Here is a 17,714-nt window from a genome sequence, read left to right on the forward strand (position 1 = left end):
GGGATGTTCTTCAGAGGTTCAATATGGACTTGATGGACTGAATGGCCTGCTTCCACACTGTGGGGATTCTATGATTCTATAACAGTGAATATAAGATTTAATATCCATGTAATATGCAATAAAGTGTTTCAGATAATTTGGTCTGTTTCATCTCTTGCATTAAAAATGACTGAACGCATGACTGAAACTTTTATTTTTGCTTTCCTTGAAACTTGTTAGTTTATTATTTTAAGCTTTTTAAAATAATTCTGTTTTAAGCAAAGCAAAAACATAATAGACATCCAAAAAGGGGATTTACATTAGAGCTTGAATGAATACTAGGCAAGCAGAAATATCTGAAAGTCAAAATGAATATTTAAGTGGATATGTCAGGAGTTTTGCACTTGTGTTAACCAACCAAAGCATTTCCATTGATTCAGCAGTGATCTAATCACCACCTGTCATTGAGCCATTAGTCACAGCAGTTGCTGCTGCGATTTGAGGAGTAACAACACAAGCAGAAGGAAGTAATGACCCTGCATCATGCTGATTCCACACATCAAGATGAGTTCCTACCTTACATCACCGAACAAAAAATTATGAAACCATTTTGAAAAGAAATTCAAGCAGGATGTCAAATGGGCAGTCAGTTTGCTGTCATCCATTTTACGCCTACTGAATACGTTAAAATAATTCCTTTCGCGCTGGTTTTCTTTTGCTAGCTGTATAAGTCTCATTTATTTTTAATTTGCTCCTTGAGTGCTTCTTTCCCCTTTCTCGTATGATTTGTACATGAAACACCATTGTCACCTTTCATTTTTACATGTTTATCAATCTCTTTTCCTTTTAGTCTCGTAGGTTTCTAAAGGCTGAGATAATCTTATTTTTCACTTGGTACAAAGTCTCCACATTTATTGTAAATGCCAACTTAATCTTCAAAATAGTACAGGATTATTTCAGTCAGTGATCTCTTTGTTACCATCAATATCACTGAAAGCATTTTACAATTTAACCTTTGGCATCATCTGTTTATGTGTGTGTGTGTGTGTGTGTGTTTGTGTGTGTGTGTGTGTTTGTGTGTTTGTGTGTACATATGTACCAATTCCTGGAGCAATCACTTCTGACTGCATTGACAGATTTTTGTCTTGGAACTTAACTTTTGCTAGATCTACAAACTAATTCATTTCCTGTTTGATATATTAAAACAAAGTCATGATTTTGCTGAACTATCCAAATAGCTGCTAATTTGCTGAAAGAATAAATGAGTCAGTAAATGTGCATTGATGCTGCAATTTTCATGTTCTTCCCAGCCTGAAGAAGTTTCAGATCCAATGGATGGGATCTTATAGAAGTCTGAGCAACATGGGATGTGGCAAGATTCGTAACAGAATTGAACAAGAAATCTGGACAGGCCTATCTCAACAGCAGGACTGTCTCACTCCAATTGTTAGGCAGTGATGAGTTGCCAACTATGGAGGATTATTGCTTACTCAACACCTTTCTAATGGACTAGCTTACTTCATTAATATTTCGGTTTTTGTCTTACCAAATACACCAAACAAACCACACGTTGAGAAAACATGACATGGAAACCAGAGTGGGAACCTGGCAGATTCAGCTCTCCGCCTGCTCCAAAGGACCTCCATGTTGCTTAAGACCAGCCTGCATTTCAGAACAGTCCAGAAACAGTACAGGAGCTTTGCCTTAATCAATTGTACACAGGGATTCTCATGGTCAGGAATTCTGCCCCAGTACATCTGGGGTAGGGACAACAGTCTGTCCTGTAGGATGATCACAAGCAATCACGTGTGCTGCAAACACAGTGGTCAAGGCGTTGATCAGCAATATCTAGGTACAAATTGTAAAAGTTGGCCATAGGCACAATCCATGCATACCAAATGCTGGCATCACTTGCCCACTGATATTGGTTTCCGTCATTTGCCAACCTCTAAAAATCATCACCACACATCATTGATACACTGGCATCAACTCAATGCAGGATGCACTCATAACTAGTACTGAATGACTGACTACAGATGGAGTACTTTGTAAGTACACAGGTAACCATCTCAAGAATTGGACTAGGCTTCATGACAGCGTTAATTGCTGCTCTCATAGTGCTTGCTCACCTAGCACCTACCTGGACTCTCACAGCATCCATATCTTGCATTGCCTGATTATGCCTGGCCTATGGTGCATGGTGTTTCAGATAGAATCAACAGCTGTCAGTTCTGCCATCCTGAGATGCTCTTTAATACAGGCACAGGTTACATATCATACTTGCCCGAAGGGATCTGTCCAGGCTGTCAAGATATCTTGATGCATGCCACGTCAGGATGTCAATCTAAAATGCAACAGTTTCCTATGGAGCAAACACACTGCAGGTTTATTCAACCTGATGACTAACGGAAACTGCTCAAAGAATGGAATTGCCTACTCCCATTCCTATTTCCTATGTTTTGTCCCTATGTCCTAGGTTCAGTCATGTGGGTGGTGGGAGTCACTCCTGGCAGGGATCCCAGGACTCTCATTCATGAACACAGCCCACAACAGCAAAGGAGCTTTGTCAAAACCAGTTGTACACCAGGATGCTCGTGCTCAGAGGTTCTGTCCCAGCACAGTCTGGGTTATGGACAGCAGTCTGTTCTGTAGGACCATTACAAGCAATCAGAGGAGCCGCAAATACAGTGGTCAAGTCACTGGTCAGTAAAATCTAGAGGCTAATTGTAGAAGATGGTCATAGGTTTGGGGTGGGAACAGGGTTGGGCATGTGCGGAGGGTGGGGTAATGGAGTCTCCAATGTAGTCTGGACAGTATGTGCCATATCAGGGGACACTAAAATGCTGCCTTAGCAGTGATTTAGAGAGGATGAAGCTTTGAACAGGTAAATTGTGCAGTGTATTGGTGGCACAGTGATTAGGTTGACAGAACGATATCATGTATGCAAAGCTGTGTCAGCCATGCACTATGGGTAATGTTATCTAAATGGTGATAGATTACAGAACTCTGAGGTAAACCTGTTTGTCTGAGTGCCTAAATCACACAAGGTTCATTTTCAGGTACAGCAAGTAATTAAAAAAAGGATTGTTATTGTTTATTTTGAGGGGAACTGAATGCAAAGTAGGGAGGTAATGCTTCAGTTACATAGGGCACTGATGAGACCACATGTATTGTGCACAGTATTTATCTCCCTATTTAAGTAATTATGCAACTATATTGGAGAATAGGTTTACTGATATTGAATTTGGAAAATACAGTGTCCTATGAGGAAATGTTGGACAGGCTAGGTTGGCAACTTAGTTTAGAAGATCAATTTGTTGACTTTATTAAAAAATACAAAGATCCTGAGCAGACTTTGACAGGCTGAAAATGGAAAGGATATGACTCTGGTGAGATAATCTAGAGCTAAGGGTCAGTATTTAAAACTAAAGGGCCACACATTTAAGGCAGAGTTTTTAAAAAAATGTTTTCTGTGAGGCTTGAGAATCTTTGCTACTTTCTTCCTCAAAATGGTTCTGGAGGCAGAATCACCAAACATTTTTTAAGGCAGAGATAGATAGGTTCTTGATAAGTTAAGAGGTAAAACGTTATCAGGACAATGGAGTTGAGGTTAAAATCAGATCAGCCATGATCTTCGTCAATGGTGTAGCAGGCTCTTAGAGCCAGGAAGGCCACTCTTAATTTTTATGTATGTATCTTTGTGTGTTCACATTGCATTCACTTCTAACCTCTCTTCTGTGCTATCAATTTTTGTAACCAGTGTACACAAACAGATTATTACTGCAGAATTATTCGAATATCTTATATGGAATAACCAAATGGATATATGTATTTATGTATTAATAAGTTTGAAGCTTCCTATCTGAGTCACAAGTTCAACATGGCTTGAATTCCAAGATCTATGAACCCTGTTAGATATGTGTGGTGAGACATCTAGTATGATCCTTCTGGATGAGGTCAATTAAATAGATTCCTTTTGGTTCATTTCAGTGTATGGACTACAGGCAGCCCAAAGAAAAGGAGGGCTAATCAGTACCTGCAGAGGACAGCCAGCAGACTGACTGTGAATGCTGTGCACTGTTCAGGTGTGTGGAGATGAAGAAGGAAGCACGGGTTGTAGGTACCAATGTTGGTGGAGCTGTTAGCCAATTCCTGGGAACCAATGTTACTCATTGGATGCTTCAACAGGTACGAAATGCTTACAATATCCTGAATGAATGCCCTGAGAATCGCCGATGTTGTCCTTGAAAGTTACTGCAGATTATCTGATGGTGCTCTGACTTACCACTCTGCCCTTGCTTCCTGTAGATGAGCTACAGGCAGAAACATATCCCATGCGTGGCCTGAAAATTTCAATAACTTTACAGAAGTATCAACTACTCAACCATATAATGACATTATAGGTTCTCCTGCGCTGCTGACAGGGGCAGGGAGTGGGTGACTGCTGAGATTTCCCAGCCCAGCCTGGAAACAGTGGGACACATCAGTGAAACAACCTGATTTTTTTTTCAAATTTTGCTTGCCTGACCTAGATCTACATAATATGTGCTTCCTCCTCGTGGGATGCATTTTGGATTGGAATTCCAAGTGAAGCTACACAAAGATGTTGATTCAATTGGAATTCATTAATGTGTGCATATTAGAATAGACTTTGCCTTCACTCCTTATCCTTACATTACAGCTCTGATCTATTGGAGGTAGAGTCATTAAATATTTTTAACACAGAGCTAGATAGATTCATGCTAGCGAGTCAAATGTTATTGGGGTAGATGGAAATGCAGAATTTGAACACAAACAGATCAGCTATGAGTTTGTTGAATGGCAAAGTGGGCTGAGGGACCACATAGGCCGCTTCAGCTCCTAGCTATGTGTTTGTATATTCACAACTTTTACAAACATTATGGGACATAAACATTGTTGGCTGGGCTGGTATTTATTGTCCATCACTAGACGTCCTGGCGAAGGTAGTGGTGAGCATCCTTTTTGAATCTCTGCAGCCCTTTCACCCACAATGCTGTTCGAGAGGAGGTTGTAGGTTTTACACCCAGCATCACGGAAAAAAAGGAAAAATATTTCCAATTGAATTGGATCTGACTGGTTTAGGTAGGAACTCACAGGTTCCTGTAAATCCACTGCTTTTGACTCTCTAGTTTAGTCATCACAGGTATAGAAAGTGCTAAGGAGCTGTGGTTGAATTTCTGCAGTGCATCTTGTACATATTACTGCTGAGGATGGTTGGTGGAGGGGATGAAGGTTTGTGGATATGATGTCAAACAGGCCGGTTGCTTTGCCTTAGATGGTGTCAAGTTTTTTTTGAGTGTTGTTGGAAGTACAGTCATCCAGGCAAATGGGAAGTATTGAACCAAACTCCCTGACTTTTCCCTTGCAAATGTGAACAGATTCAGGAAGAGAGTTACATGCTGCGGAATTTCTAGTCTCTGACCTCCTACTTAAACCACTGTATTTATTTGTTATTATCAGGGCCCTTAATTTTTTTCAGTTTCCAGTGCCTTCTGTCATATCATGATGCCATGCAGGATGAATCAAATTGACTGAAGACCAGCATCTGTGATGCTGAGGACCTTATGATCAGAAGCAGAGGAAATTTATAATGAAAAACAAAAAAAAAAGCTGGCCAACTAAATGTACACTTTGGTTCTCTATTCAGAAAGGAGGACGCATATAACTCATCAGAAACGTTGGAGAATACAGGGTTTAGTAAGAGGGAGGTACTGGAGAAGTCAATATTAGTAGGGAAATAGTGTTGGAGAAACTGATGGAATTAAAAACCAGTAAATTCCCAAAAACCTGTTAATCTAAATCCCAGAGTATTTAAGGAAGTGGCTTAAGAAATGGTGGATGCATTGGTGATCGTCATTCAAGATTATATAGACTATGAAACAGTTACTACAGTCTGTAAGGTAGCTAATGTAGCCCCTCCATTTATGAAGGGATGCAGAGAGAAAACCAGGAATTATAGATTAATCATCCTGATATTAACAGTGGGGAAAATGCTAAAGTCCATTATAAAGAAATTAATAGCTGAGCATTTGGAAAACAGTGACATGATCGGAGAGTCAGCATGGATTCATGAAAGGGAAGTTGGGCTTGATAAATCTAGGATTCTTTGAGGATGTTATTCGTTGAGATGATGAAGCCTTGGATGTGGTTTATTTGGTTTATTTCAGAAGACGTTTGACACATTCCCACATGAAAGACTAATTCACATGAGATTGGAGTTAGTGTACTAAGATGGATAGAAAATGGGTTGGCAGACAGGAAGCAAAGAATAGGAATAGATGGGTCTTTTTCTGACTTTCTTATTTAGAGTTGATAGGGCTGAATTTACTGTTGTCATTCCTAGTGCTCAAGTCAATTTACGGTGGTCCAACTCCTCTTCTTTCTATTTTGAGGTTTTTAAGTGGTTTTGATACACATGTCAAGCTGTTTCAGAAGGCAGTTAAGACTTGCTATGGATCTGGAATCAGCAGTACAGACATTGCTATGCGTTAGAGATCGGGGAAAAATTGCCAGGATATTTTGATCCAGAAGCCAGCCAGATAACAGCTTGGACTCATTAATAGTGAGATACAAAGGGATATGATCGCTTCTCCAGAAGATAAGAAGTCCTCAAATGCAGCTCTGTCAACCCTTGTCATTGTTCCAGCAGAATGTAGGACTTGCAACTGGTATTGGTGAAAATACAAACTGCTGGGAGGAAGAGTAAATTGACCATAGCTCAATGGTGCCTTTTAGTTGGTGTCACAAATAAAGGCAAGCTTGTTGAGAAAGGGGGAATCATTTCAATGTCACAGTTCACACAGAAATCAATGACATGGGTAGATCTAGGAAAAATGTCCTTCTGAGAGAATTTGAGAAGTAAGGATACAAATTAAAAAGCAGATCCTCAAAAGATAATAATCCATGGATTACAACTTGTGACATGCTCAAAATGGCAGAGGGAGAGACAGATTAAAGGTTCAAAGGTTAGTTTGAAAGAATGGAGTTCAATACAGGCTTTATAATTCAGAGGGTACTGGCATGACTAGTGAGGAAAGAGGGAGCTGTTCCTCTGGGGTGAACACCCCTTAAATTGAAATGGCCCTAGTACCATAGAGAATCAAATAAGTGAAGATATTAAATAGGGTTTTAAACTAATAAGGGCAATGGATCATTCAGCTAAGAGCAAATCTATGAGGGTGAACAGAAAAATTCAGTCTATAAAGACCCTTTATGCCTTGGTTAAAATCAGACAGATTGTTAAACACTTTATTCTTTTCTGACACAATGGCACTAGAACAGTTGTAACTAGGGTCACTTCAGAAAAAAAAAAGTTTTAAAGAATGTATAAAAGTAAAAAGGTGCTATATATGACAGCACTCACAACAGCTTTGAAGTAATGGCAGAATAGAGACAAATAGGTTTGTTCCAAGAGTCACATAATGAAATACTCACTGCACTGGAGGGCCTGATAAATCTTATGAGCAACAAGAAGGAACACAGGAGTCCAGCATAAATTTTCCGCTAGATTTTATGAAGTGATTGTAGTCTGAAGTTTTGTAGTCAAAACAATTGTTCTTTTGTGTCTGAAATACCATCTGACTTTGCTAAAACATTACACATAATAGTATCTGTCATAAATTCCAAATTTTAAAAAATTTCAGCATTGACTTTTCAAAAATTACTGAAACAATTTACAAGACAATGGAATGAGGCACTATAGTGATAATAATTTAGTTTCAGTGCTGGAGAGGCTGATTGGCAATCATTAATACTTACCACCTCAATAAAGTGTATGGTTGTAATTACTTGTAATTGTGCTTGTAATTATGACACCTAAATATCTGTGGTGAATTTAGTCCATGAAAATACAGCAAATTTATGGCAATCAATCCATGTCAATCTTGAAGAAGACAGTGAAGCATCACAAACAGCAATTTTTAAGACATTCACGGTGAATATTCTGCTCATTGCCTTACTGCACCATTAACCTCATTATTTTGAGAGTAAAATGTGGCCAGTGACAGCTTTCACCAACAAAAATCATTAGAAACTAATACTCCTATTTAAAAATAATAATTGAACTCAAAGGTGAGCGTCCTTAATTGTGAAATGATTTTGCTTTCCTAATATAGCAAAACACAATAACAAGAGAAAAGGAAGCAGATGTACAGCACTCTGAAGGTCATTAAGGAATTAATAAAAACTGATTGAGAATTTCATCATCAGAAGTCAATTGACAGATCAGTTATAAAGAATTATAACTCAGTTAATCCTTTTTATTGCTCAAAAATTATTTTTGGTGAGACACAATGACATAATTGTAGCTAACTGATTTGGCACATACGTAGTCAGCACTGAGTCATCCCCAAGTTTATGACTGTATCTCTACTCCGGTTATTTAGCTTCCTTGCAATTAGAGTCAGTAAACGCTTCAAGTCAGTACTCAGTGGTAATATCATTATTAGTTATTGCTCAGCAGAAACACTTTAAGGAAAAAAGCTGTCAGAAATAGTCAGAACTGTTGCATATCGCACTTAATTATAATTTTGTTTAATTATTTGACTTTTGAAAGAATCTGAAATGGTATGATTTAAACGATGCTGAAAGGCAAGTTGAAACTTTTTGTCTTGGATCATCAGAACTAGAATGCAAGAAACAGACATAAGGTATCATTTTATCCAAAATGTTGTGTGATTTCCACCTTGATTATTTTGATTAATCCTAGTCATTTCAGCAGGCAAAACTGTAGTTATACCAAGAATTATATACAAATACTGTCACTTTTTTAAAATCCCTTAGACAACTTGGTTTTGTGGACCGATAGAAAGATAGCTGTTGTGGACAGGAGATGCATATGACCCAACTACCTCTCAAATTTAAACTTCTGGTGAGCAATTATTGAACAACTGAACCCATTGAAAATATCTTGAGTCAGAAATTTCAGAATGCCTGACTCACTTAATCGAGTAGTTAGCCAGGAAATGCTGGAGAGATCAAAGCCTCCTGTAATCCCTGGACAACAATGAAACTGAGACCCTGACTCGCACTGACCTCCCTGACACCACTCTTGACTCACCACCTCCCCAAGCTGACATCCTCCCCAATTTTGCCCAGCAGCCCCTGAACTGACCCCACTTTAACTCTCCGCAACGTCATCCCCCAGCTCTACCCTAGACTCTCCCCACCCCCACTAAAGCAAAAATCCCCATTTCCACTTGATACCTGCCATCCTCCTTACCACTATTCTACTCAGATTCCTGACTACTCAATTGCCACCTTACCCAGATCTTTCTCAACGCTCCCCCCAAACACCCACCCCTACCCCCAACAATTTGACTTGCCTGAAGAAGACCCTGACCTGATCACCCAATTCAACTTGACCTGTGTCCAACCCACCATCAAAAACTTGTCTACCTGCCAATCTACTATATACCACCCTACCATATTACCCATTTGTCATCCCAGCAACCAGCCACCTCACCATCTATTACCCTATCACCCTAGCAATGTACCATCATACACAATACTTCCTTATCCAGATGCCTGCCTACCCAGGCGTCACCCTCCCTTGATGCCACCCTACCCCTCACCTACTTACTTCATTCATTAAAAGCAATGAAATAGCATTGAATGTTAAATAAGAAAAAACAATTCGTTACACTTAAACTCAGTGGCATTTTTATTTAATGAATGGAAATATTAATAATATTAAATGTTTTCACAAAAGCGAATACAATTACTAAAATGGTTTTGAACACCTTAAAATGGAATGGAAGTTTCATTAAACTAATCTTGCAGTTTAAGTGTTGGCGACCCTTCCTCAGAACTGATGGTGGCTGGGAAAACGTCAGTTTATATGCAGAAAGTAGGAGTGGGGTAGGGAGTAAACAACAGGATAGAGCCCAAAGAGAGAGAAAGACAGTTAGACAGACAAAGGAGTTGCTAACCATCAGGCTGGGAGGGTGAATAATTGTTAATGGGGACTGTTAGTGACTAACAACAGGGGGTGTGTAGTGGCAGGCTATGTGGTAACAAGGCCTGGTGTTTGGGGTGGGGGACTGGGACATGGGACAGTTTAAGCCCTTAAATTATTGAACTCAATATTGAGCCCGGAGGTTTGTAGGGTCCCCAAGCGGAAAATGCGGTGTTGTTCCTCCAGCTTGCACTGGGCTTCACTGGAGCACTGCAGCAAGCCGGAGACAGATGTTGGCCAGGGAGCAAGGTGGTGTATTGAAGTGGCAGGCAACAGGTAGTTCAGGGTCTTTTTTTGTGTGCAGACCATAGATGTTCTACAAAGTGGTCGCTAAATCTACACTTCGTTTTCCCAATGTAGAGGACACCACATTGTGAGCAGCGGAAGCAATGGACTAGGTTCTTGGAAGTGCAGGTGAAGTGCTGCTTCACCTGGAAGGTATGTTTGGGCCCTTGGATACTGTGGAGGGAGGAGGTTAATGGGCAGGTGTTGCACCTTCGCCGGTTACAGGTGAAGGTGCCATGGGGCTGTGGGGAGGTGTTGGGAGTGAAGCAAGTGTGGACCATGGTATCCCGGAGGGAATGGTCCCTGTGGAAGGCAGGCAAGGGAGGGGAGGGGAATATGCGTCTGGTGGTGACATCTCGCTGGAGGTGGTGGAAATGGTGTCTGATGATCATATTTCTGCCCATTTACCTCCTCCCCCCTCAGCATCCAAGGAACCAAACATACCTTCCAGATGAAGCAACACTTCATCTGCACTTCCAAGAACCTAGTCTACTGCATTTGATGCTCACAATGTGGTCTCCTCTACATTGGGAAAACAAAGTATAGACTTGGTGACTGCTTCGTAGAGCATCTACGTTCTGCTCACAAAAAAGACCCTGAACTACCTGTTGCCTGCCACTTCAATGCACCACCTTGCTCCCTGTTCAACATCTCTGTTTCCGGCTTGCTACAGTGTTCCAGTGAAGTGCAACGCAAGCTGGAGGAACAACACCTCACATTCCACTTGGGGAACGTACAGCCCTCCAGACTCAATATTGAGTTCAATAATTTTAGGGCTTAAACTGTCCCATGTCCCAGTCCCCCACCCCAAACACCAGGCCTTGTTACCACATAGCCTGCCACTACACGCCCCCTGTTGTGAGCCACTAACAATCCCCATTAACAACTACTCACCCTTCCAGCCTGATGGTTAGCAACTCCTTTGTCTAACTGTCTTTCTCTCTCTTTGGGCTCTATCCTATCGTTTACTCCCTACCCCATCCACCTCCCTCTTTTCTGCATATTAACTGACGTTTTCCCAGCTACCATCAGTTCTGAGGAAGTGTCACCGAACCTGAAATGTTAACTCTGTTTTCTCCTCCACAGATGCTGCCACACCCACTGAGCTTTTCCAGCAACTTTGTTTTTGTTCCTGATTTACAGCATCCGCAGTTCTTTTGCTTTTATTCTTGCAGTTTAAGTCACAACTGTCTGCAGCAATCATTGGGGCTGTTCCAGTTCCTCTGTATCTGAGGGGGAGCCTTCATTTCCCCATTAATGTATCAATATCTAAAGGCTTTTGAGAGCAGCCAGCATGGAAAGTTCATTTGGAAAAAGCATGAACAAGTAAGTGAGTAGTTGTTCCTACAGTTCTGGGTCAAAGTCCTTCGCTTTACGTCTAGATATTCCCAACACTGTAAAGACAGCTGGAGGTGACAGGGCTAAGAAAATAATGAGGAGCCATATTGCTATGTTTCTCCAATACACTTTTACCACTGAGGAGGTTTTGCAGGAATGTGTTGAGAAGAGGAGTGATTGTCCATGACATGGAGGCAGCCAGCCAATTCATGGGATGGGGCTCCCAGTTAGGGATGATTTGGCAGCCTTACCAACATCTATAGTATACAGTAGTATTGTCAGGCCTTCAGAGTTGTTTTGTTGGACCTTTGATTGGGTTTGCAGGATTGAGAACCCCGCTGCTTTTCTTAATAACACAGTAACTCAGAGGCCCCTAATTAACAAACTGCCTCCCATGAGGGGATTGCTGAGCCAGATTTGTTGCTGGCAACTGTGAGCTCAGAAACCACTTTTGGTTTCAACATCAGGGCCCTAAATCCCCGGGAAGTCCCAGCCGTAAAGCCACAAACATCATCTATTTCGATACAGTAGTCACTTAAATTGTAATGTTGGCTTACTAGACAAAACAAGTGATGCAATTATGTTAATTTCCTGTTAAAGACAGACCTTTGAAGATCAAGATTTGTTGCAATGGCTATGATGTCAAGGACATTTCTATAACTGAAAATCTGCACAGAAGCAGGCATATATGAAATGTGATTTTTGAATTGGAATGCATTACATTGACATTGCACTGTCAACCCAGTAGCTATCATATTGAACATACATATCTAGTTGAAAGAATATAAACTTAACAGTAGCAATCTACAGGAAAAAGCAAGAACTGAATTTAGAGGCACAAGATGAAACATTAGCATATTGCTCATTTATTGCTGCACAAGTATAATTTTGGATAGAAATCCAGAGGAATAAATCCTTAATACCAGAATATTACACTGAATTTGGAGAGAGCATTGATAAAATATTGCATGGGAACTGTAGACTTCTAATCAATTGTATCCCAAATTACCTGTCAGGCTGTGCTGTCATGAGAGGAAAGTAAAATTTATCAGATGAAAGTACAATGCCCCATTTTCTGTTTTAATTTAATTTTCTGTTGGAAAATATCAGGCATAAAATATACCTAAATATTATAAAGAGAATGAGAGATAATGGGAACTGCAGATGCTGGAGAATCCAAGATAACAAAGTGTGGAGCTGGATGAGCACAGCAGGCCAAGCAGCATCTCAGGAGCACGAAAGCTGACGTTTCGGGCCAAGACCCTTCATCAGAGAGGGGTGTTTTCTGAGAGGTCCAGGAAGGTGAGGGATGTGTTGGAGATGTCCCAGGTGAACTTGAGGTTGGGGTGGAAGGTGTTGGTGAAGTGGATGAACTGTTCGAGTTCCTCTGGGGAGCAAGAGGCGGCGCCGATACAGTCATCAATGTAACGGAGGAAGAGGTGGGGTTTGGGGCCTGTGTAGGTGCGGAAGAGGGATTGTTCCACATAACCTACAAAGAGGCAGGCATAGCTGGGGCCCATGCGGGTGCCCATGGCCACCCCCTTTGTCTGTAGGAAGTAGGAGGAATCGAAAGAGAAGTTGTTGAGGGTGACGACGAGTTTGGCTAGGCGGATGAGGGTGTCGGTGGAGGGGGACTGGTCGGGCCTGCAGGACAGGAAGAAGCGGAAGGCCTTGAGGCCATCTGCATGAGGAATACAGGCGTATTGGGACTGGACGTCCATGGTGAAAATGAGGTGTTGGAGGCCAGGGAATTGGAAGTTCTGGAGGAGGTGGAGGGCGTAGGTGGTATCACGGACGTAGGAAAGGAGTTCCTGGATCAAAGGTAAGAAAATGGAGTCCAGATAGGTGGAGATGAGTTCGGTGGGGCAGGAACAGGCTGAGACAATAGGTCGACCAGGGCAGGCGGGTTTGTGGATTTTGGGAAGGAGATAGAAACGGGCCGTGCGGGGTTGGGGAATAATAAGGTTGGAGGCTGTGGGTGGGAGGTCCCCTGAGGTGATGAGGTCATGAACGGTGTTGGAGATGATGGTTTGGTGCTCGGGGCTGGGGTCATGATCAAGGGGGCAGTAGGAGGAGGGTGAAGGGTCTCGGCCCAAAACGTCAGCTTTTGTGCTCCTGAGATGCTGCTTGGCCTGCTGTGTTCATCCAGCTTCACACTTTGTTCTTATTATAAAGAGAAGCTAGTTTGCCAACTGCATCAAGAAGGTCACTGTATCAATTATAGTAAGAATGTTCTTCTTAAATATTTAGACTCAAGGATAAAGGTGGTTTGCAAAAGAGGATTTTGGATTGGGGGAAGACAGAATATATTAAAATAAGTCAGAATCTAGACGAATCAGACTAGGAACATGTGCTTCTGGGTAAATCACAGCAGAACAGTGGGCAGTGGGGGCATTCAAAATGGAATTGGTGAGAACACAGTTCCATCATGTTCTCTTTAGGTTGGAATGTTGGAGCACAAACCCAAAACAATTCCCAATATCAATGAATATTTAGAGCTGGAAAAGAAGAAAAGGAGAAACTTTAACAGATACGAAGGGAGCAAAGCAACGAAGACTGTGGTGGAGTACAGAAAGTGCAGGATAGAACTTATGAAAACAATTAGGTGAGCAAAGCGGAGCCATGAATAAACACTGGTAGGCAAGGTTAAGGAGAATTCCCAGATATTCTATAAGTATATTAAGGGAAAGAGGATAACCAGGGAAATAGTAGGGACCAAGGGGCCAATCTGTGCATGGAGCCAGAGGACTTTGGTAAGGTTGAAAACAAGCACTTCACATCTGTCTTTACTTTCGAGAAAGAAGGTGTAGGTACAGAATTCGAGAAGAGGGATTGTGATTTTCTTGAGCAAATGGGCATAGGGAGTGAGGCGTTATTGGAACTTTGGCAATTTGTATACAAAGTTGCTGTGGGACCTGAGGGAGAAAATTGCAGGAGCCCTGACTCAAATTTTTAATTCTTCTCAGGTCACAGGAGAAGTGCCCAAGGACTGAAAAACAGCTAATGTGGTCCCACTTCTCAAAGTGTGGCCACAATAAACTAGGGAATTACACACCAATCAGTCCCACATCAGTAGTTGGGAAACTAGTAATGAAATAATTAATCTCCATTTGGAGAGGTAAGGTTTGATCAAAGATAGTCAGCATAGTTTTGTTGGGGAGATGTCATAGCGAACGAATGTGCTTGAATTTTCAAGGAGATGATCAGATATGTCAATGAGGTTTGTACTGTTGATTTGGTTCATAGGCCTTTTCATCTAAAGTCTCACATAGGAGACTGATAAAGAAGGTAAAAGAGGATTTTGGATTGAGGAAAGGCAGATTTTATTAAAATAAGTCAGGATCTAGCCGAAGCAGACTGGAAGCAGCTACTTCCAGGTAAATCACAGCAGAACAGTGGGCAGTGGCGGCATTCAAAATGGAATTGGTGAGAACACAGTTCCATGAGTGTAACTAGGCAAGTTGGATCAAAAATAGCTTAGGAGGCTGAAGCCCAATGTTTAGTTGCATACCACAGGGATGTGATGGGTCATTTATTGATCATGATATATCAATGATATAGAAGCAAATTTGCAAGGGACAGCCAGGAAATTTGTGGATGACACAAAGATTGACTATGATAACAAACTGTGGAGCTGGATGAACACAGCAGGCCAAGCAGCATCTTAGGAGCACAAAAGCTGACATTTCGGGCCTAGACCCTTATACAGAAAAAGTGGTTGGCAGTCAGAAATAAGGTCTTCTTAGGTTACAGGAGAACATATTAGTCAGATGGCCAGATATGTGTAAGATGGAATTGACTCTGGTAAATGTGAGCTGATGCATTTTGGAAGAACGAGAAAAACAAGGGAGTACTCATCGAATAGCGAGACACTTTGAAGCTCAGAGGAACAGACCAATCTTGTGTGTTTGTCACAGATCCCTCAAGGATGCAGGACAAGTTAATATGGTCATTAAGAAGGCATGTGGACAATTGCCTGGGATAGTAGTCGAAGCAGGAATCACCACAACTTATAAAAAGTACTTGGATGAACACTCGACATGTCATAGCATTTAAGGTTATGCACTAAGTGCTGGAAAGGGAAACTCATGTCGTAGTTTAGAGTAGTCTTATGGTAGTGTCTTCTGTTTGTGTTGACCCAAAGGGGCTGAAAGGCCACTTCTGTTCTATATAATTCTATGAGAGTACCCTTTTGCAAGATACTGCAATGGTTGCTTTCCCTCTTATCTTAGAGTAGATACTACAGATGCATTGTTAATAGCCCAGTCACAATGGCTTCTGTCCCATCCACCCACTCCTGATCTCTTCTCCAGAAAATTTCCATCATCTGTCACAGCACTCATCCCCTCTCCCAGACTAGATAGTAGTTCAATGACATTCCCATCAGGTCACATTTTACTCCTCAAGACACATTTCTGCATCCATCATAAAACTGGAAGGGCTACCTGGCAGACTAGTCAAGCAATAGTGCACAATGGCAGCGGTATACCATCCATGAGATACACGACAATAATTGACCAATAATCCTCCCAAACCAGCATGCTCTATCACCTAGAAGGACAAAGCAGCATTCCTTCACTGTAGCTGGGTCAAAATCCTGGAATTCCCTTCCTAACGTTGCTGTGAATGTTCCTATACCCCAAGAACTGCAGGGATTTAAGAAGGCAACTCACCATCACCTTTTCTGGGACAATGGCCTAGTGGTAATATCACTACTAATCTAGAGATCCAGGTACTGCTTTGGATGCTGGGGCTTGAATCCCACCATGGAAAATGGATGGAATTTGAATTCAATAAAAATCTGGAATTAAAAGCCTAATAATGACCATTAAAGCATTATCAATTGTCAGGAAAAGCCTGTCTGGTTCACTAATGTCCCTTCGGGGAAGAAATTCTATCCTTACCTGGTCTGACCTATATGTGACTCCAAATCCACAATAACATGATTGAGTCTCAACTGCTCTTTGGGCAATTAGGGCTGGCATAGTCAAAGACACCCATCTCCCATGAACAAATAAAAAACACGAGCTCTACGTCTCAAGCTGCCTAGAATTATTATTTAAATATCAAATCAAAACATAATTTTAAAATTCAAACAGAATGCAATAATTCAAAATGAACACAATATGTATACACTCCATGTAATGTGGCCCTGACTTTCTGCAGATTTTGTCAATGTGTTGTTGTGTTGTTGAGACCTCAATTGTAATTTGCATAAATCCACCTTTAATGAAGTTATGGTAAGTGAGTAAGAGTCTGTGGCAATTCAGATGGATGCATCTTAATAAAAATCCTACTTCAGTATATGTCAGTCTAAATCTCCCTGTCCTCTATCTTCACAACACTGAAGACAGTCCTTGGGCTGAGCATCCTCGCATTGCCCATTCCATCTTCTTATTGGGCAACACCAGAGAGATTGACTAGTGATAAGTGTTCGCTATCAGGATATTTTAACAGAGATGTTAGCACATTCAATTTCACTGTTTAATGCCTCCATTAGAATAATAGACAGAAGAATGTATTAAGTATTTAACCACTAATATCACAAATACCAAAAAAAGCTCAAAATGGGAAAGATTAAGAGAATTTGTAAATTAAATTATTTTACACATACGATAGGGAATGAATGAAATAGACAGGCTGTGGTACATTTTAACATATTTGAACAGTTACTAGTGAAGGAAATGAGTGATGGAAATAAGAGATCGAATTGTGTATAATGTTTCTTAATTTTTCAGAATGATCCAAAGAATCTAGTCCTGTATGGCTCAGCTATACATTGGCCCATCAAAGGAATGATATAGAGCTTATTTATTGAAGCTCAGAGAGCAGTAAATAATGGTAGAAAGACTTATAGTACTCTGAAGTTCATTATTTTATATATTTTGTACTACAAAGATTTGTTTCACGCAATGACTGATTAAATTAAGAAATGCGACTTGTTTTGTTCAGGCCATTTCTATGAACTACAAGTGCATGACTGTCTATGGCACTATATGTTACAATAAGCTTAGAAAGTGTAGTCCATCCTTTGTGTGAGTGAAGCTAACTTTGATTTCACCCGTGAGGCCTGCATTGATTGTATTATATTATTGTACTCAGATGGGGTAGGAGATGTAGGTATTTCCCTAAAACC

This window comes from Stegostoma tigrinum, chromosome 5, assembly GCF_030684315.1.
Source record: "Stegostoma tigrinum isolate sSteTig4 chromosome 5, sSteTig4.hap1, whole genome shotgun sequence".
Lineage (NCBI taxonomy): Eukaryota > Metazoa > Chordata > Chondrichthyes > Orectolobiformes > Stegostomatidae > Stegostoma > Stegostoma tigrinum.